Here is a 22,517-nt window from a genome sequence, read left to right as displayed (position 1 = left end):
CTATCAGACTGTCTGAATTTGGACACTTTCGACAATTGCCATCAGGAATTATCTATGCTCCCAGAAAGGGCTAAATTGAGCAGAGATGAAGTGCTGGTGTTTATTGATTCCTTTTTTTAAAAAAAACCCTTTTTTCTTTTTTTTCCTCCACTCCTCCTGACTAGGTAGAGCAGAGGCAGCTTTAGATACATGCTCTGGGGGTTGAGATAGCATTGCTGCAGTGAAGATGAATCTTTTCTGGCCCCATGTCAAATCGTCTGCAGTGCGCACTGGAAGATTTCAGGGCTGCTTTTTAAAGAAGGACCATTTGTCAAAAATGCTACAGCATGTAAAACAGCCTCATGGTCCTCTTGGCTATGTGCTGCAGTCAAGGTAAAACAGAAGAGTGCCACAGACAGGCCTGAGCACTTACCAGTTTGTGTATCAGCCTCAATACACAAGTTCTTGATCACAGGGAAGAGGAGCTGAAGCCTTCAAGTGCCTGGTCAAAGAGGGGTTCATCATGCAAATGTGGTTTCCATTAGATCACTGGTTGGGATACCCTCATCTTACATCAAGCTTTCTGGAGCTGTATAAGCGTAAGGGACATATTATATCAGCACAATGAAAGGCTTCTTAGTAGTTAATAATATTTAAACACTTGACACCTGCTTAGATAATGCCTTTTTTTTTTCTTTTAACCTTTGTATGGGAGTACAGAAAGTGTGGCAGATGTTTTTTCTCCCCTTACCGGTGTGGAAATTTCAGTTACACTGATACCACCTGTACTGGGAAACCTATTTCCTCCTACAGGAGAGCATGCCACTGATCTTTATTAAAGTGTATTTAAAATAGCAAATGAAGTGCAAGTATCATAACTGTATTTACTTCACAGAACATTTTTAAAGTTTGTGTGGATCAGGGGATGCCAAGCTTTAATCACAGATAACCAAGGTAAGGCTTGTTGGTGAAACTACACCACCGTGCACTGTTGCCTGCCTACCTGAAGAGCTTTATGCAGTAACAGGGCATGGTCCAGGCTTGCTAATGGCACAGTTTCTCTCCACAGTGGCAACTCTTTTGCCTCTGACTGGACGACCTGGACTGAAATCTTAATTCGCTGCAAAGCGCTCATTGATGGGTATGGACTTTGCTTCAGCTCCATTTGATGGAGTGCAGTGGAAGCTTTAAAGGCATTCAGGCCAAAGTCTCTTCAGCAAGGGTGTTGTGCCTGTTTGTCACCAGATAACCTCTAGTCTTTTAATAGAGTTAAAGCTTCATGGCATTGTTCCCATTGGCTTCGAAAGGAGGAGGCACTTAGACTGGGGCTCACAAAGGCCCTTAGGAGCCTAAGTCCCATTCATTTCCTGATTTCAGTGGAACTTAGAGTCCTAAATCCCTTTGTGAATCCAAGCCGTAATGCTCTACTATCTAGGCACAAGCATTAACAAGAGTTCTCTTTTTATCCTCTTAGCATGGTAAGCCTAGAAAGTGGAGCTCCTTATTATCTTCCCTGTGCTCCTGAAATAGGCTGAAAATATGTGTAGCTGTTTAAATTTGGAAGTTATCCTCTTACTTGAGTCTGGATTATCTTCTCTTTTCCAGAACTACGAAACCAAACAAGTCTGGATGACCAAGCTCCTTTTTGGGTTGAAATTCTGCAGGATGGGTGCTGGGTTGGAGAATGGGTAACCTGAATGAAGGGACAGGAGTACATCATTGCTTTAATCCCTTTATGTCCTTCTCCCTTCCACCCAGCTTGGTTCCTTGGGATGCACATGAAAATCATCTATATGACAAACCCTGCTTGTACTGGTAGCCATGCTTTGGAAGAGCCGTACTATCCACAAGACTTGATCCACAGACCCTGTGTGGAAGCCAGGTATTTGTTGGTGGGGCCGTAGAAATCAAACCCTCAGTAAGAAACCTTCATAATAGCTTCTGCCATTCTTTCAATGCCAAATGAGGTTTTTGCATCTGCTTGCTCATTTCCAAATCTATTGATGATGAGCCTATTACTTAGCTGATGCATATTAGCTTAGCCCCATTGAAATCAGGTCAGTGGCTGTGTTGATTGATCTCATCTGAGGAGCTGATGTAGGCTCTCTCTTTCTTCTGGTGTTAAACACTTTTCGCTCTGCAGCCATCTTCATCCGTTCAAGAGCAATGTGAGTCTAGAATGATTTTGAGTACAAGAAAGCTGTACAATGTGTTATGTCAAAAGTGAATAATGTATAGGCTTACAGAGGATCTAATGATTAGATGTTGGCATATATTCTTGATAGATTAGGAATCCTTATCCCATTAATGGGTCAACTCTTAGCCTCTGTGATAAATAGCTTTGACTGACAGAAAAGCAAAATGATGAGATGTATTCTCTTTGCTATGATGATCCTAAGAAATGAGGGAGTCTAGTTCTGGAAAATCCTTTCACCAAAGTAAATAAAACACCCAATCGATCTACAGTTAGCACAGGGAACTGCTACAGAGGGCCCGCTCAAATCTTGCCATTTACAGCAAAGCGTGTTTGCAGCAGGTTAGGCTTTAACTTAACTGATCTTGTGTCAATTTTCAAATCCATAAAATATAAGGATTCACCATCTTCCACTGTTCCAGAGGGGAACAGGGTGGTAATAGTCATGAAGTTGATGGGAATCGAGAGCATAGCGTGGTCTTGCGTCTAGGGGCCAGGGGTAATGCCACTGGACTTAATTCTGTTCCTCCCCTGAGCGAGCCATCCTGCTGAGCCAAGATGAGCTTCTCCACAGAGCACCATGACATTGAGTTTCTTTCTCCTTCTGTTGTGGATCACTGGTTTTAATGGCTTGTGCCACAGTTTTCTTTGTAAAGAGGGCCCTTCCTGCTTTTGTGTAATTTTGCTAAAAATGAGTGAGTCCCGAGCACTGGATGGAGTTTTGTAACTGGAAAGGTATTGGTGAGGGAGGTTATCAGAACATTTTACATCCCTTAAGTGACGTATGTTCTCTATGCTTGGTTTCTGTTTGATTACCTCCTATATCAGTTGGGTCCTAAAATCCTGAGAGAGGCTCAAAGTACAGTCCCGAAACACTTGATTATTTGCAGGGCATTCAAAGCCACGCTTTCCTTTTTCTTGCCGAATTACCAACTTCCGATAGCAGAGAACGGCATTCCAGGATGATGCCTGAAGTACCTAACCACAGCGTTTAGCAGTGCTGGCCCAGACATCAGAGAGGGGAGGGCTGACCTTGCCATGGGCTCCAGACTGCAATTCAGGTGACCTGTGCTTGCTTGCCATTGATTTTTCATCTGACCTTGCACGAGGCGTGTAACCTCCTTCTGCCCTGGTTGGCCATCTGCACCGCGGGGACTGCTTCTTTCATGGTCTTTGTTCTCAGATGTATCGAATATACATTGTTCAGGGCAGAAGGGGTTTTACTATACATGTGTGTAGTACTTAGTGGGCAGGAGCTTAGGACTCCACTGGGATTTTTGGATACTATGGTAGTAGTAAAATAATGAATGATACCTTGCACGCTGCTTTCCTCCCACTTTATCACCATTGCCATCCTGACCCTTCTTCTGCCTATAAAACTACCGTATTGGCTTTGAAATGGTCTCCCGTGACCATTAGTCTGTGCAACAATTGACAGGTGATACGTAGCTTATGCAACTGATGGGCATTTTGCATTTTTTATTTCATTACCAGTTGCAAGTACCTTGATTTGGGAACAATTCCAGTCTGTAAACTCGTTATTTGCTGAAGCTGTATTAAAAAGTCAATAGAGTAGCAAAAAAAAAAATTGAAAGAAGAGTAACCCGGCATGCTCTCGAGAAGTTTAAGGTGTTATTCCACCATCAGGAATCATACTGAAGCTTCCACAAACTTAGTCACATCCTGGCTTGAACGGATATACTGGAACAAAACCTTAAAATGCTTGCTTGAAAATCTATAATTAGACTTGCTCGGGAATGGTTATAGAATATATTAGACTGAATGGATCTTAAAGAATTTTTTTTTAAAGCAAGTTCATCTGGTTCTCAGAATTGCTTTCTGTAGAAGTGCCAATTGCCATGACCAGTGAGGCTCCGGTGACTCTCACGAATGCATCATTTTAAAAGTGATTAGAGATTAATTAAACAGAGCTTCATCATCTGATGGAATAGATAAAATATACATTTGCTTTATCGTAAGTTGGCAATAAAAAGGATGTGTATGTTCTCGGTGATCAAAGGTGCTGCTGCGTATTATGGAGGCAGCGTGGCGCCCTGTTGACTCTTTGGCAGCTTCAGCTCTTCCCTTCATGACTTTGGTGGTGAGGCAGGAACACGGCAAGGCCGGGTATTGCCTACGGCATCAGGGAGCTTTCACTCAGGACGGGGAAATGATCATGGTCCCCTTCCAAGAGACAGCGAAAAAATTTATCTTTGATCTTTTGTGATTTTCTTGGGTAGCAGCTTTTCTAATAATGAGGAGTGTGGTCCGTCTGTTTAATCCCAGGGTCTAAAAGATGAAGCTTTTCTTTCCGAAGTTAACATAAAAAAAAAAAGAAAAAAAAAAGATGCCTTCTGCATGTCTGTGTTTGACTTTCAGTGGCAAATTCTTCTCCAACTGTTTGTCACAAAAATGTGTGCTTGTCAGGGGTGGAGAGCAGGGTTGTAAACACATGAGGTTCTCCAAACATCAAGCAAATCGGGCATCCCCCCTACTCCCTATTTTGAATCACACAACTGATTTTTCTTTAACCTCTTGGAAATAGTTTGAAAATCCCCGTTGTATGCCTGTAAAGGATAAACATAACCATAAGATCCTGTGAGCTTATTTAATTCATATTGGCTCATATTTAGAATGATGCTTTAGCACACACCTTCCTTAATTTTTTTATTTCTGTTTTAAAGTAGATATTCCTATTCCACCTTCTCCTGGAATTAACAATGTCTTTGTAATTAGTGATCAAGATAATTCCAGTAAAGAAAAATCACTTGAATTTTTAAAATGGTTCCACTTCATGCTTGCTTTCTTCTTTTCCTCCCTCCTTCCTGTTGGAAGGATTTTAAATGTATGAGAAAATGTATCGCTGTTTAGGTCAAATTATCCTTCAGCAATGATTTTAATGTTTTGAATCTTACTCTGATATCCATATGTCAGATTTTTGGAGGCTCAACTTTTCTGATCCTAATGTCACTTCATTTTTTGGCTGCAGGAAGCAACTGTAGCCTTCAAAGGACAGGAGGAGAGATGATTTTGTAAGCGCAGGAAAAACAGCTGGGATGCTGTGTGCATGTTCAATTTGCAAATTGTGTGCTGAGGCAGGCAAAGGCACTGAATGTAGCTCCACACTGAAAAGCTGGCATTCTTGGTGCATCCTTGCTGCTGCTCTTCACCATGGCTTGTTATTCCTGGAGCGTGAAGAACCTACGGGTGGTCAAGTGTTGTGTACCGTGCCGCTTGCCTTCTTCAGCAATGCTGCCACTCCTTAGAATATCTGAATGCTGTCTGACGTGCTGCCTCGTGGCAATGCATCCCACCAGCTGTGTCGAAAAGGCTCCTTTATCAAGGTGCCGTTTGTTTCATGGTGTTTCCCTTCTCCTTGGGCAAGGAGGTGAAATAGCCAGACCTCTTACAGGTCTATTGGAAATCCTCTGTGAAAAAAGATAGCCCTTGTTGGAAAGCTGGCTCAGATCTTCTGCTGTAGCGGATCAGCATCATTGTGCTGATCTCAGTTCTTACTGTATCTTCTTTTTATTAAGATCTGAATAAGAAAACCAACCTTAGGTGGTTTAAGATGTTACTGTGCAGTTTATTTCTCCTAACCTACTAAAGTGTATCCTTGCCTGAGGCAATACAACATGCTGTCAGATTGTTGGAGTAGAGTTGTACCAAACAAAAAAAGGAAGGAAAAACCCCTCTTCGTTTTGTTCTGTTCTTAAATGTGGCAAGATGGCAAAGAAATCCAGTGTAAACTTTTAGGCAGTCTATGCCTTTATTGCAGCTCTTGAAAGTAATCCAGCAAATAAGCAAACAAGCATAGTTTGGAGTGAATGGTGAAATGCTCTGTTTCTCTTCAGTGAGTTCTTTGCAGCCTTCAAAGACGGATAAAATGACTGGTGGAAAGAAGATTTGTGTGTAGTCAAAGGGCTACCCTTTATCCTAAAAATGACCTGATTGCCTAATTACTTTTTTTTTCCCTAACCAGATTTTGTTATAAATAGCAGCCTTATATGGACTGGAAGGGTTGAAGGTGTATCTGTTTTTACATTGCTCACTTTGCATTTCCCCTCTGTACTTCAAAGGTTTGCTGTTTGTGGCTTTGTTTTTTGCCTTTCCTGTTTTTCCCAAGCAAACAAAAGCCCCGAAACCTAGCCATTTTGTCAGGGACATGAAGATCTCAGGGTCAAGTTGCAGACTTGGCAGTAGACTATCCAAAACTTCTCCTGAGTTAGTTTTATAGGATGGTACCTATCAAGTCAATGATGTCTTCTTTTAAGCAAGCATTATGTATCCTAGTCCTAAACACATTGCGTGCCAGGCATTCTGTTATACATACATACATAGAAATATATGTATATGCAGATATATGTGTGTGTGTGTGTGTATCCACTAGGAAATTTAAGTAAACTATTTACAAGAAGGTCCTTAGCTTGCAGTGATATCGTGTAGCTAATATTCAACTGCAACCTCCTTGGCACACGTACAAGAGAGAAAGAAATGAGCAGACACCTCTGCGGCAGTTTGAGCTTTGTAAAGTGATCTGCGAGCTTTGCCAGCAGCTGTATTTTGCAAAACTCACATTGGGATGCACTGTATGCCCCTGCTAGTGCTTATGATAGTGCTGGAGTGGGCACCCAGGGTCCAGTTTTGGGGGGAGGGGATCCTGACGTAGGGAAAAGGAGGGAGGTTTCATGCTTGCTTTCTGCTTTTCATGGAATGGGATCACCTGTAGCCTACATTCTCCTCCATGGAAAGTATTGCTTTGAAGACATTAGTGTTTTGGGTTGTACATCAGTACTGCAATATTTCCAAAGAGCATAAAGTGTTAAATGCAACCGTATGTCTTGCTGCAAAGTGCAAGGACAGGACTAAAGGGGATTCCCATCTGTACCAAGCGCCGGCTTGTGGAAAAACGGCACCAGGGCTCCTCTCCTCTGAAACCTTTCCCTCTCAGCAAGGTTAACCTGCTTGGTAAGCTGAGGGTATATGCTTTCTGAAACGCTTTCTGAAAGCCAAGTGCTCAAGAAGTTTAAGACAGGCTGAAATCAGTGGGCTTTGGGGATCTCAACCCTGCCCCTTAGTTCTCCTGCACTGCTGTGTAGCCTCACCTCCTGAACCCTGTCCCACTGGTCTAAAAAGGGACAATGGACATTCAGTGAGCAGACTCACAGTATTTTGTATTCCCTTAGCTGTTGGCCTCATATTTTATTCCCTGCAAAGTACTGAAATGCTGAAGATACAGTTATTAACATAATTTTGACTCCTTTTTGCTGTTTGTCAAGGACGTATCACTGTGCTCCAGAAGCAGTGATGAATTTATTTTCTCCTTACCATTGCAAAATATCTGTCTGTCTGTCTATCTATTAACTTGTGTGGCTCAGCAGATGGGGAAGTCAGGGTCTACATGCTGGCTGCAGGTTTGGAGTCAGGCTTGCCCACATGGCGAGCATGTGTTATGCTCTGTTTATTCAAAGCATGGGCTCCCCTGACTTCAGTTGTGGTTTTACATGTGCTGAACTTTTGCAGTGGAGATCCTGGGTTGTCACTTCAGCTTTCTGACCATTTTTTATCTTACTGGAAGTTCAAGTCCCACTTCAGCTTCTCAGATTCACTCCTGTTCAATGGGGAGCCCCAAACCAGAAAAGGATGCTGTTGGTGACTGGGAAAGCATCAATGCTATCAATGCCTTCTGCCTCAAGACAGCTCAGGTCTTCACAGAAAGCTCTTGGAAACATGTGCATTAAGCAGAAGGGTGTGATGCAGATGGACTGGAAGGGAAGGAGAAAAGGCTTCTGGCAGCATGAGAAATAGCCAACAACCTTCTTACTGGAGAGTCTAGTTTGGGAAAGCCAGAGACATGAATTAATTCCCTTTCCCAGGGGCTGGAGCAGAGAAACTGGTAGGTCTCCGCTCAAATGTTTCTGAGTGCCCAGTGCCTCCCAGCTCTTGCCTGCCGTCATCTCATTAGGTGCTGCCAGCTCTGCCTGCCGAGCTCTGCGCAACTCCCAGACCCGCCGTATTCTGCTGAATATGCTTTTCCCTTGTGCAGCCGAGTTCGTTTTCCTACAGCATAGTCCCTCGTGAGGCTCCCTGCCTCAGGAATTCGGACATCAGCCTTCAGGAGATGCTGCCTGCAGGATTCAAAAATAGCATCCAACCTTCTGCCCAGACTCCCTGCCTGGGGTAAATGGAGTGGCCCTGCACCTTGGCTCCACCAACTTCAGTGGCCATGCATCACGTCTAGGCACTTTGCTCTTATTTACCTGCGTAAAAAATTTAACTGGCACTTGGGATTCTTGGTTTCTCCAAAGCCTTAAGCTACCTCTGGCTGACTTCCAGCCACGGCAGAGGAAGGGAAGCCTGGCTAAGCAGTGCCTGCTCGTCCTGCCGCGGTGACTTTCTCAGGGGGGAAGGCATGTTTTGTTCCAGGTGCAAAGTGGCTACACGCAGCAGGCTGGGGATGAGTCGCTGCCTCCCAGTAGAGCGGACAAGTTATGTGGGTCCAGTTTCCCTGCACAGGAGAGCAATGCTGCCGTCCTCCCCATGCCAGTAAGTTCTTCCTCCCTGGTAAACAAAATGGCTGAAAGGATTAAAAAGTTTGTCTGGACTTTAGAAGCAAGCCTCTGGTTCAGGGTCCCATTGCTTTCTCTCTTTTCTGCCTTACTTTCTGCCTTTCTGTATTTATGGGAGAAAGATTTTTTCATTGGAGGAGGCAGAAAGGAGAGGAATTCTCCTAAAATGCTCAGTCCTTCCTCTAAATACATGTTGCTCGTGTTGTCTCATTTCCAGGCTTATGCATAATGTAGCTATCAAAGCCTCCCCCTTGGCCTCGTCGTGCAGCATAGCGTATTTTTGCCCTTAAGCAAGGGAAACAGATGATAAGCTGTCCTTGTATTGAAAGGGCCGGAGCGGAGCCAGCAATCTCTGTCACCACAGGTACACGCCTGCTACAGACGCCTTGCTTTCCATTAATCCGTGCTGTGTGCCAGCTGCTTCTTTTCAAGGTGGTGCAATGTCCTAGGAAGTTGTGGTGTTGGGGAGGTGGTCAATGGACTCTTAGTTCTGCCTCCATAGTCTGGCAATGAGAAGCAAGGAGCTAAAGCCAAGCCAGTAGCAACTTGTGGACCAAGAGCAAGCAAGCGGATGCCTCAGCCTGAGAAATACTAACCAAGAGCAAACCCTTTAAAAGTGAAATGTCCTCTCTTCTCCAGTCTATGAGGCTAAAAGGTCTTGATATCAGCAGAGCGCTCATGGTCCCCACTGGAAGGTGACCTGTTGTGGTCCTTGCTCCCACTACCAAGTGTCCCTTCTGCCCTCTGGCAGGGAAGAGGCTACCAGTGCAAAAGAACATTATTGTCCTCTCTTAAGGAGTGGTTTATAAGTTTGGTTTGCAAGTAGGCGTTACGTTTGAAAGCTTTAGTAGAAGAAGACTTTGACTGGTTTGGAGATCTCCTGTGACGTTGATTGGTTTGTTGCCTGTGCTTGTGCCTTACCTTGCAGGCATCCTACCATTATGTCCTTGTGAGGCAGAGTGTTATTCTTCATTTCTTGTAGAGGTGAGAGATGGCATTTTTCTTCTTGTGTGTACACAGATTCTGGGTTTTCTTTAGTTCTGATAGCAGGAAAAGTGCTGACTGATAGATACAGACTCCAATCTTCGACTTTGCTCCTGAGGAAATGAGTGAGGACCTCTGCTCTTACTTCAGAGGGTCCAAAGCAACCTTGGGAGGTGAGAATGCACAAGGTATGGTGCAGTCAGGAGAGGAAATGGGAGGAGAAGGAGCGCTGCTGTATGATATCTGCAAATGAATTTTGAGAATTTTGTTTTCCCTTTTGAGTGTTCAGCCAAGTAGCCTGCCTTCACCTTCTGTTCCCAAGAAAATAAGGGGAAACCACTGTATTATCCAGAAGGAACATAGCTGCAGGAGGAGTGCTGAGTGCACCCAGCAGCCTTGTCCCTCACGCCTTGCAATTGCCTGTTTGACATTTGGAGTTCCTGGAAAGCTGTCTGTGCTTGTACTCCTTGCTGAGGGTTGATGTTTGCGGAAGGCATGTGAAATCCTGCCACAAGGACTTTAATGACCACAGGGCATTGCTCAGAAGATTTCCTGCCTGCTGTCAAAAATGCCAAACCTCTTGATTGCCCTCAAAGACCTGGAGGCCTTGCAGCACTTTCAGACTTTCCCACTGTTGAAGTATTCTGCTTAATATCCCAAAGACAACTTCAGAGCTGTATGACTCTGATTGCAGTACAAGGCTATCAAATGGTTTCTCTCACCATTTGATTATTTTTTCTTTTGCTGTTTTTCTAGAAAGGTGAGCCTGTGCCTTGCCTGCCCTCCCCTCCAGTCCCTAATTCAAGTCCCACGGGAAACACCAGCAGCATCACTGCTTTCAGAAAGGCAGGTGTGTCCTTTGGTTTGACAAGGTTAATACAAATACATACGACTTTTCTAGGGTCAATAGTGTTGATTTTGTGATCCAATCTCCCATCTTAAGCAACTGGATTTGGTACCCAGTTGGACATAGGTTTATATGCTACATAGATAGGAAAGGCAAATATTTGCCCAGACATCAGAAACTACATTTCCCATGTTCCAGTGATACTAGATTCTCTTTCCTTAAAATGTAGCCACTGTTTCATTCATCCCTGTTGATGAGAGATGTCCCATTACCTTTCTGTGCCCTATCCCTTGCCATATTCCTGCTGATGTAAGTCAGCAACATGCAAGACATTTAAGATTATTTACTCTCCCAAGTGCTGTGACTAAAAGAGCTGTCTTGTAAGCATCTTTGGGGATAAGCATAATCAGTCCTCTGCTATTTAGCAAAAAAAAGAGGAGCTGCAAAAATTGTCCAAGGGATCTTGTCTATATAACACTTTTATTTATTTGCCTTTTTTTCCCTTCCCCCCCAACCCCCCCCCTTTATTTTCCTGTTTGGCTGGGTGGAATAGTATTTTATGAGCTGCATTAACTAACTCTCGGCTGTGAATTGACTCTGACTTGGAAACTGCTATGAAACATAGAGAACAGCCAAAGCGGGATCTTGCTGCGTAGTGTCCAGAGCTGTCTCTGATCTCAAATGCTTGTAGCTTGCCAGTGCTCAGGTGGTGGGTGGCTCTCAGCTCACCAGGGTTCAGGTCTCAAGTCAGGCTGAAGCATGTAGAACTGCGGAATTAGGGGACTGCAGATGTGCTGAGCAGGACCACAAGTCATGCATTAGCTTGCATTTGCACAGTGTTCTGAAGATGATAAATGCTGCCTAAATGTTCACCTGAACTTCAGCGTGAATTAAAACCAGTAGAAATTTGGTTTGTACTTTATTTTCAAAACGTTGCAACTGGACAAACGGTTTTTATGGTGGTTTTCTGGTTTTGTTCATTTAAATATTTATGAAAAATATGGGGAAGAGATTCCATTAAGAAAGAAATCTTGCAGTATTCAACTGACTGTCTTAATCTCCAGTTCTGTGCGTGACTGCAGTATCAAATCCTGCAGATTCCTTTCCTTTTGTGGCTACAGTAAAACGTGTATGATGAGACTGAGAAGGGTAATCAGTTAGATGTCGTTCTTCCCTGAACCTTAAAAAATTTGTTTGCGACAGAAGTTTACCACTTTCTGGAGTGGGGCGCAGGCTGACCAGCAATGACTGCACTCAGCGTGGTCGAAGCAGTGAGTTGAAATCCTCTGACTGGTGTTACACATAAACCCAGAGCAGCTGAGCCATCAGTCCCTTCCAGCCTGCAAATGGGAGATCTGGGCCAGGATTCAGGGCAATGCTGCCCAAAGTTAGTCTTTAAAACACAGCCTCCCGAATCTCAGACATGCTAAGTCCCCGGCATCTCCCACGGATGTTGAAAGCTGGTTTGGGAGCCTCAGCACACCAGAGGATGATGCCGCTTTATCCAGGTGACTGAAGGCAGTTGGCTTTAGGCTTCTAGCAGCCCAGACCTGTGTTTGCAGCAGCGAGGATGCTGCCTGCCTGATCAAGGTCTGACATGCAAGGACCTATATGATCCTAGCAAATGATAAAAATATATAAGGAGGTTTGTTGGATTTTTTCCCCACTCCCAGTAAGCCTTGCTGTGTAAGAAGGTCCCTCTCAGTTTAATTTCTTTGTGCTCTTGATCCTGCGCAGAATCTCAGCCTTTAACATTTTTCACCTTGCTGAATTCAACATTTACATTAGTACAGTGAATGTGTCACCTGGTGTATTTAAGTGCAAACCTTAGGAGAAGATAGCTCTAAAATTGCCTTTTCTACTGGAAGCTGATAAGCTCATTACATATGCAAAAAAGAATGCATATATCAGGCAAAGCCAATATGCGATTTGGTAGTGAAGACCAGTCTGAAATACAAAATATATGTAACGATGAATTTAAACACCTCACTAAATCACAGCTGTGCCATTTTCTTAGACATTGTTTCATAAACTATGAAAGCTTTAGCTATCATATAAATCTGTCTCTTAATAGGCAGCAGTTACATTTCTTTATAATTTATTTCTCTGATAGTGCTCAGCAAAAACGCACCTTCCTGGCAACTCTGCTTATATACTACATTTTGTTTACCACTGCAAGCCCAAATTTCTTGCCATGCTCTTTCTGCTGGTGCCATGTGAATAAAAGAAATGCAATTTAGAGGTTGTGAAGATAGGAATTACAAAGAAGTCCTTGTGTTGCTGGCGCTGAGCAAAGGGTTGAGATAGGGTTCTGCAAGCAGCTTCTCACGTTTCTCATCTGGGACCACCCACTGCTTAGGGTTTGCTTAGCACCGAGGGCAGTGGGACCTCTTACAGTGCTTCAGAATGAACATGATAACTATACATCAGCCATCAGAGATTGCTGATCTCCCAGTTCAGACCAGTCGCTATCATTTTTATTGCCCTAACGCGATGCTTACTTGAGTCACTTGTTCCAGATGTGGGAATAGGTGTGAATGTCTTTGCTAAGTGTCCTAGGAGATCCCAGACAGCACATACCTAATAGATTACAATCTGAGGATGCTGAACATGACTCATGATGCTGGTCAGGTATGTGTACAGACTGCCTTTCAGGGTGGTCCTCACTTCAGCTGTCATGGTCCCCCCCAGCCATCTGGCATGTAGCAGCAGTTGGCATCTAGGAGCTGCAGTGGGTTTGTCCATCTTTCTTTCATTTAGGTCATTAGTGTCTCACCACCAATTCCAGTCAATCAAGAGAGTGGGATCCCCCAATTTGAAGTCTACCAAACGTTTTTACATTTTTCTGTCTGCAGTTTTTACTGGTAAATCTAATACTGGATGAAAACACACTGCCTCTCAATATTCTGCTAAATGGCTAGCACTGCTTTTTTTCATAGTTTAAACAATTATAGTCTCCCTTTGTCATTTGTTTGCTGTTTTTTCAACCAATATTCTTGGTTTGGTAAAATGTTCTGAACACTGTTTCTCTGTTTATATTTCTCCATATCAATGAAGAAGCACTGGCAGGAATGGGGATAGACAGAGATTTCTCTGTGATGTTCAGCAGCTGGTGCTTTTTGGCCAAATGGCCTCTGGACCATTTCTCTGATACTGCAAAAAGAAGGGAAATTTAAAGCATTTTTTGATTCTAATTACTAGAGATCTGCCTTCTTTCTTTCAGGTCAAACCATTAGTAGAATCTCCTTTTCCACGTTAAGAAAAGCCTGAATAGTGCTCATCATTTTAAGAGTCCATGGTTCCTCTCTCATATCTGAAAACAAGCCAGCTGTGAATAAAACTGTGGTATCCATTGAGACCTCCTTGTGCAAAACTTCCTTAAAGGAGCACCTAAAAAAAGCGCACTTTTTCTTAATGCCCTTTTTAAAAAAAAAAATCAGAAGGGATTAATAATTTATGTGACTTGAGGGATTAATAATTTATGTGACTTGAGCAAAGCATATCAGCCAAAACCAACATGCCTAAAACATAGTCAAGTTCTAACTACTGTCTCCAAATGAGGCAGTTTTCTAGAAGTCAAAAGGATCTGTAATGTGGGCTTGGAGTGGGTACAGAAATGTCACCCTGTGGGTTGATGCATTTGTTATCAAGGGCCACCTCACCAAAGCTCTGATTTACCTGAAACCAGTGTCTCTGCCAGTTCCTGCAATAGTTTTTTCTCATAGCCATCCTGTTCAGTATGCCTCTGTAATTTGAATAAGTAATTTAGCTCCTTTAAAAAGTGTATGCTTACCTGGAATACTTTCCTGCATTTTTAATTTGCTTTTGCTTGTGTCAGACCACTGATAACATTGCAAAATGAAATGAATATTTGATTGTGGAGTTTATAGCAAATGCAGGTCTAACTTCTTAAGCCAATCATGTTTATATATCTGATGGCATCAAACTTCTTTTGGAAAAATACAGCAAGACCCCAGTCTGGTGGGGCCCTTCACCACATCCTTAATTTTCATCCACATTAGTTTTACGGATGCCGCTGAGACTCCTCAGTTATTGGAAGATGAGAAGGGGGCTGGCTTGGTTTCCTTCTGCAGCAGGAATGCTAAAGTTTAAGCCCTGTATTAAGGTTGGCGTGGCAGCATGCACCAGCGAATCCTGGCATTTTAGAGCATATGTAAAGTTAAGTACATGCTTAAACTGTGCAGTTGGATGCTTTGCAATGCCTAGTAAATGTACCCATCAACTGAATGAAAGAGAATTGCTACCAGGAGCATCCATCTTGCCTGAGATTCAAGAAGAAGCCGAGAAAGCGGCATTTTTGCTATTTGGTCAGGTGTGTCAAATGCAAGCAGCAGCTTTGCAACAGAAGGACTCTTCTGTCACGGATATTTAAGCAAGTTATTAAAACACTTATTCTTGTCCTTTCTGTGAAAAATTGTGGTGAGTAGTTGAGAGATAATTTGTTTATGCTGGCTAACTGCAAACAAAACTTTATCGTTTACCTTTTAAAAAAATAAGGGTGAAAGCAAGCAAGGAAATTTAAAAAGTAAAAAAAAAAAAAAATTAAGCTGTTGAAAAGCAGTGACCTTCTCAAACACACAGAGAAAACGTGTGTTAGTGAGAGTTGGTTATGTGCTACCTCTGGGAAGCTAACAGCAACTACAATTAAAATACATTTAGCTGTTCCGAGGGGAAAACCAGAATTGATTTGATTCTTGGTTACCCTTTTTATATTGCAAGGCACAAGTTGAGGCTTTTGTTCTTAATTCCAGAAGTTTTCCTGACAGGGGAAGATTATACAAATTGCTTGGCTGGAGTTGAGCAGGTGGCAGCACAGCACCTGTTTTAATTGCGTGCCCATGAGAAGACCTCTCTGTATTGTGGGGTGATGCTTCACCCGCATGAGGAGGGGTGACGTACGTGAAGGCCAGGCTTGAGTGTCTAAACCTTCATTAAAACTCTTGCAGAGTGATGGAGGGGGATAGCTCCTGAGGATTTTAATGGGGTCGTAAGTGTGTGACAGATATTGTTAGGGACACCATTAAAGGTGCAAGTGCCCCCCACATCGGAGACATTTGCTGCACACTTAGAGCAGCTCTTGCTCCTTTTTGGTTCAGGACATGTCCGACACTTGATCTTGGAGCTGCTAGGAGCCAGGGTCTTTCTGTTTGTAATCTGTTCCACTTTCTGGTGCAAAGAAGAAAATATTTTTAATGTGAAATCCATTTTAAAACACACACAAAAAAGCCCCTACAGCTGTTTGAAAGCTGCTTGGAAGTATGGCATATTAGAAATAGTCCCAGCTGAAATGGATTAGCAGGCAGAGTTCAAGTGAGGAGGTCAAATGTGTAAACTGAATGCAATTTATCTTGTGGCACTGCAGTTTATCACATGGTTGCAGAAATAAAGAAATACCACACGCATGCACATATTCACACCTAATAATTTAAGAATAACTGAAAAAGGTCTGAAAAGACATTAAAAAGCTTCTGATGACATCATGGTATCTGGGGTAATAAACTAAAGATGCTTGAAGTCAGTTCCAAAATAGCTGTAGCCAGAGATGTCTTTATATGCCTGTCTTTATATATATTTCACATCTCAGGAAAAAGGCATTGAATACTAACTGTATGGGGAGACACTGATAAGATTTTTCCTTTAATGGATTTCTTCATGCTACATTTTCTTTTATTTTTTTTACATTTACAGAAATCCTTTAGTGTCTGGATTAGCTGCATTTACAGATCTTTAAAACTTGTGGGATGCCTTGCCCCTTAGAAAACCAAAAGAAAATTGCAGCAGGGCATGACTCTGCAGTTTCCTTGGACCCTCTCCTTTTGGAAAAGTTTTGTTTCCTGCTTAAGGGGGAGCAGGAGGCTTCCTCCCCCCTCCACTTTTTAAAATCTTCATCATTATCTAGAGGGCTTCTCCCTGAATTTGGATAGCAGGTCATTGGGTAGTTGAATTCATGAGGGTGTCTGCATAGAGACTTCCTGCTTCCCTGGTGGATTCAGATCCTGGCGGTGCAGGATTTCTGAAGCCCATGCTTTGCCAGTGCTGCAATGTTGGTGATCCTTCAGTGCTGTATTTTCCTTGACAGTTTGCAAAGCTCATAAAATGAGCTCGTAGAAGCTCATTTAAAGGTCATGGAAGATACTTATGAAAATCTGGTCATCCTGGGACTTGTAGATTGGACTGCGTTACCTTGAGACAATGCAGCCTGTTAATAACCTTTAGTTTTGCATTGGATATTAATATCATCTACGGTTGCTCATGTGTGTGAGTTAATCACGCTCTGATGCGGGAAGGTATTCCTCTGCACTTCAAAAGATGTTTACTGATGTCACCAAAATAGAAAAGGTGATGGGCCTTCTTATGAAGGAGGAACTGTGACTGGTGACACACTTAGAATTAAAAGGTCAAGATAATTTTGCATTTCAGTTCACATTGGATGCTAAGTTTAATGCTAAGAACATTTTTTGAAAGACACTTTAGGTGGCATAAACAGTGAAGGATGTTAGTGTCACATTAATAATAATTATTTAGAAGTGTGACAAACTCATCTTGAGCAGCCTCTATTAGACACAGTCTTGGAATGAAATTTATAGTGCAAGGTAATTTCCAGATGCAATTAAAAACTTGTCAGAGAGGAGAAGCAGCCACTTGCTGTCTCACTTTGATTGTAAGCACTGTAACGAAGTGGCTCAGCCTGGCATTTTCCTACCTGCAGCTTGAGCAGGGGCAATCCTAACCCAGTATCTGATGCAGTTGCATTTCTAATACATTAAGCTCTGACATTGTTCTTGGAGGAAAAATACCCCCAACTTGTTTTCTATGGTAATTTTCTTTGAAGGACCTTTTTTAAACAAGTCCCTGAAGTATCAGTGTTCCTTATTTCAACTATAATCATTTCAAGACATGATCCCTGCAGAAAACTATTGAATTGGCATGTTTGCAACTTTTCCTTATCCTCTCATGCCAGTTGCTTGGGGGACAGTAACTGGAGCATGTAGCCCTCCTTCCAGCATGCCCTCCCAGACTCCATATTTCTGAACTCTTCCTTTGGTTTTGCCTGCTTATCTTTTATATTATTGAGGAACTTGATAAGTGCAAGAAATACCTTGACAACAGGCTCAGGGCTTCTTTAGTTTTGGACCAAAACCATTATACTTCGCTGTTTATGCATCCCCATCCACCATTGCCAGTGACCCCAATCTACTTCTGGCCCCGGCAGCCCCTGTAATCATGCCAGGGATGGACTTTTTAATTGTGACCATCTAGCAACAAAGATGAATTTCTGTGTCCCCCAGTCTGGTTCTCCCACCTGCATTTTTAAGAGCCATTCTCCTCATTTCACCTTGACAAAATTTGGGGGATTGCTTTAGAGGGAGACCGTTGATGGGCCTAAGATAACTATTGTGTGCTAGTCTCCATATTTTTATCTTGACATTTCCCACAAGCAGACCATTTAATAGCAGATCTGTGAGTGTTTTGTCTTGATTTCTCACAAGGCTGTCCTTTTCAAAGCTGGTGGGGGCTAAGCAGAGAAAGCTTGTTTTAACTCAGTATTGTTTGACTTGATGCCGCTCAAACCCTCAGCGCCAGTGACTATGCTGAGATCGTGTCTTAGTTCACACACAGTGTCTATCCCTATCTGCTGTCCACGAGGTTGAGTGAGATCCCCGTAGGACCATCCCTTTGCCAGTGTATTTCCATGGTTCAGGGTGCCCTTGGGTTGCAAGCTGTGGTGGACCTTCAAGAGTGCCTCCCCAGCTGTGATTGAGAGTGATACAAAGCTGGGGTATGCGCCTTGCAGCTCCTATTTTTGGTTACAAGTGCCAGGATAGGGCTGCCTGGTGGCCTGCGGTTCAGCTTGAGTGTTGGGCATGTCCTATCACCCAACACATCATGAAGCCAGTGATTTAGATTTAAAAAAAAACAAAACCAAAACCAAAAACGTTTTGGGAAAGGATAAAAGTCTATAAACCAAAATTAAAATTAACTGTGGGTTCAATCTGTGCACAGGAGAAAGGTTGCATTAACCCTCTTTTATAAGGGTATTTTAAAAACCCCTCATAACATTGACTGAGCATGGAAAAAATGGAGCCAGTATGTCCTATGTTTTGATGCTGGTGTCTGGTGTGATTTTTGCTTTGTGTGTGTTGTTTTGGTAAAGACTGGAAAAGTTCTAGGGTTGTGTATTGCTATGCATTTTATGGCACATTTAAATGTCTATAACATAAATAGCTTTACCATCGGAAGGCATAAATGTCAGCCTATTGACACATTATAAAGACACAAATGGAATGTAGCCTGGCAGACTGGTGCTGGTTTTGAGATTTAATAGTACATCTGTATCATTTATCCCAGTGGGAAATAACACAGGATGTTGCCTTGTAATTTTTTACTACTGTATAATAAAATGTAACCATAATAAATGGTGTCTAAGCAAGTAACGCAGCAGATTCTGGATTTCGTCCAGTGTGTCTTTACCACTTATCTTAGGTTAGCTTTGCCCCCCCCCCCCCCCCCAGCTTTAGGTGACACATGATTTTGACTGGATACAAATCGAATGTGTATCTCTTTAATGTGTTACATAGGCACCTTTAGAGAAAGAGACCTTCCTGTGCCAAATGCATCCCAGCTCTTAGTTTGCTGGTGTTAGCAGTGTACTGGTTTGTTCCTCTTTAAATCACTCACATCCTAAGTTGAACTGTCCTTGAAAGGATCTGTTCTGCATTTCTGCGCTTCAGGAAAGTCTTTGCAGGTTGATTGCTTTCCCAAATGTTCTTACTGTGATACGATGTTCTGTGCAAGTAGCATTTTGATAAAAACTTGAGTAACAATATTTCATCGAAGCGTTATCAGACTCACGCAAATTGAGAGCAGGGATTTGGTGGGTTTCTGTTGGTTGAATTTAACTCATTGCGTATTTGCTGCCCAATGCTAATGGGGCATCTTGTGCACCTTTCAGCATGTTCGGGAGGTGCTGTGTCCTGCCCAGTGCTGGTCCTTCCCTAGCTGCAGTGTCTGGGCTGTCGCATTGCTGCAGGCTGTGATTTTTTATTAAAGCCTTGAGAAGTCTGCGAAAGGACTCGGCATCCATTTAGGTGCTTCTGCAGGGGCCTGATAATGCAGAAGGGCTTTCTGGGTGCTTTCTAACATCTGGCCTGCAATGTTCCAAGTGAAGAAAAATATGAAAACATTGTTCTGTGCGTATGAGAGTACTGCACGTTTGTAAAAAGACAATTAACATAGAAATGAGGGAGGCTTTTGATTCATCAAGTAGATTCAACAGACTGTGTCATTTCCTTGATTTTCATTTTAATTAGGATTAATCAGTTTTATCTCCTAAGGTCTTTGCCGGGAATTTACACAAAAGAGAAGACTTTGGTCAGCAGTGTGCCAGTGTAATAGCCCCTACTTAAAGAAATCCAGCTGTGGCACGTATAGCCAGGATTAGATTTGGCTGGACCCCAGGCTTCCTCCTCCTCTCGCATTAAATGCCTTGCTATTGCAGGGAACCCTCTGGGTCTTCCAGTGCCAGGGCCTGGGCATCTTGTAGCTGTCTGGTTGCTTGCTTCTAGAACCACTTGGGACCAGTATATTGCTTGGGAGAAAATCCATGGGATGCCAGCTTGAAATAATGGCTGCTTTCTGCTCCAAAGACAGGCGCAAAACGTGTCACTTAACCCCAGCAGCCGTTGGTCCTGACAGCTGGGAGCTAGAGCCGGTTGAGACAAAATGAAGCTGACCTTTTTCTCCTCAAACTCAATATATTTCACGGAAGCATATGGGTTTGGACGGAGTTTCAGAGGTTCTGTTTGATGTGTTAGTGGAATATGAGGGAAGGGAGCCAGGTAGTTATATAGGAAGGAGAGCAGCATCCCAGCGGCCTCATAGGGGAAGCAGTGAAGTTTAAGTGTGTGTTCTGCATGACGCAGAGCAGAAGCATGACTCCAACATGCCTTAGGTTGCTCTCCTAGTGTTGGGCTTTTTCCTCTTTTTCTTCTTCCCTTTTTTTCTTTTCTTTGCATCTTTTTTAAAGTCTCTCATCCCACTGAGGGGAAAAAAATCTTTGAAAACTGTCAAAAAACCAAATTAATCTTTTTGCTTTAGGTGTGAGGTGTATTTATGAGCAGGCAAATTTCATCTTGGAAATTAGAGTCATTTGCAAACATGTTGAGCATTTTATTATGATTGTTTTTCGGTACCTAAAATAGATGTCTTGCTATCAAAATTTCCATATAAGGTGTAGATGAATATTTAGCTTGCAGTTTGTTTCCTTAGTGGAAAGGATATGAATGTTCCAGAATATATGAAATGTAAATGTTTTACTATTAATTATAGGAGAAAAAAATTTCATCCATGTGGGCCCTACAACAGTAAGTATCAAGGGTAGCCTTTAAGCTTCTTGTACGCTCAAGTAACAGATTTGAAAGCCATTAGGCATATGAATGAGAAGAAAACGGAGACAGAAGGTAAAAAAATGCTGAAGGGAAAATCCTACTGAAAGCCCACAAAGCATTTTCAAGCTTACAGAAATGACCTGCTCTGTTCCTGTTACACAGAAGTGTTAAAATGAGAGCAGTCGACCCCTCTCCCCCAAATCATTCATCTGTTATGTCTGCGATGTATTTAGACTGAATCCTTTCCCAGATGCTGCGGATCTGTCGGTTCCAGGGGAAATTAATGGGATTTTACCATTTGCTTTGAGGAAAAGAGGACTGGACTTTCTCCTGCTGTCTTTGGCAGGAAGGAGCGAGGAGCTTTCCTGTCTGCTTGCTTTAAATATTGTGTCTTTTTAAGCATTTTTGCTGGGTAGCCTAATTTGTGTTACTGCAATATACCATGCTGGAAAATTACAGAGGTTAATGTACAGCACTGTGATACACAACCATAATGGTAGACTCTAATGTTTTTTAAATGGTAAACCAAAGGCATTCGTAATACGAGTTGCAGTGAATTGCTTGCAATTCTTGCCAGAGATTAGTTTAGCATTGCTTTCAATATTTTATGCACTGAAGTTGTTTGCAAAGACTAAAAGCTTCACTCACTTTGCACACTCGTGCTTTGTTCTTTGCCTGTACAAAGCACAACAGAAGCACTCTCTTGCTGTTGAATTGTATGGCAGGAACTTCTATTAAATTCCAGTTATACCACCTTGGAAAGATTTTTCTAGTAATCTGTTTCAGATTTATGGTGTCATAACTGGGCCAGGTAGTTAGAAATCTAACCTTTTCTAATATCACTAGTTGCATATTAATATTTTTAAATATCTAAACCACATATGAATGATGTAGGAGGTTTTGACTTTAAATGTTACCATAGAGATTTGACCATACATAATCCCATTAAAATAGAATAGTACAAGATAAAACGATCCATTTGCAATTATAATTATGCATATCGAGATTGACCATTCCTTAAAAAATTGGAAGTGCAAGGTGGAGAAGGACGCTTGAGCAATCACTCTTTGTTGAAAGCATTGATGGAAGAATAAAAAAATTGAGAGGGATCGATTTGTCAGTAATGTGCAGAAAAAAGTATAGGAAGGTGAATGGAAGGTAACTCTTTCGCTGTCGTGGTTAGCTTTGTTCGGAGAGCCAGCACAAAAATACATGATCAAACACAGAACAGCAAGTAACATGAACTATGTTACTTGAACAGCAAGTAACTATGAACTACTTCATCTGCTCTTGACATTTGATACATAAAGTGTATTAGTTGATCAGCTTAGTATGGGAGAGCCAGCACGGCCTCATGAGTGCTCCACAGAGGAGGTGCGTTTTGTTCTAGCTCTGTCGGTGGCCTGCTGTTTGACCTTGAGCAACTGGTTTTTTGCCTCTGAGCCTTTCTTTCTGCAGTTCCTTGATTGCCTTGTCTTCTTGGAGGATGAGCTCATCGGGAGAGAGATTTCTTTGCATTGTGTTCTGTGAACAAT

The 22,517-nt window shown here is 42.5% G+C and overlaps 1 protein-coding gene across 10 annotated transcripts in view; it reads left to right on the top strand.

Annotated features, from left to right (window-relative positions):
- Nucleotides 1-22,517, top strand: part of ADGRL3 (adhesion G protein-coupled receptor L3) — a 522,926-nt gene that overhangs the window by 62,165 nt on the left and 438,244 nt on the right. The gene's annotated exons all lie outside the window — the stretch shown is intronic.

This window comes from Grus americana, chromosome 4, assembly GCF_028858705.1.
Source record: "Grus americana isolate bGruAme1 chromosome 4, bGruAme1.mat, whole genome shotgun sequence".
In the NCBI taxonomy this organism is placed as follows: domain Eukaryota; kingdom Metazoa; phylum Chordata; class Aves; order Gruiformes; family Gruidae; genus Grus; species Grus americana.
The sequence above is the reverse complement of the archived record's forward strand: the minus strand, read 5'-3'. Positions and strand labels throughout refer to the sequence as shown.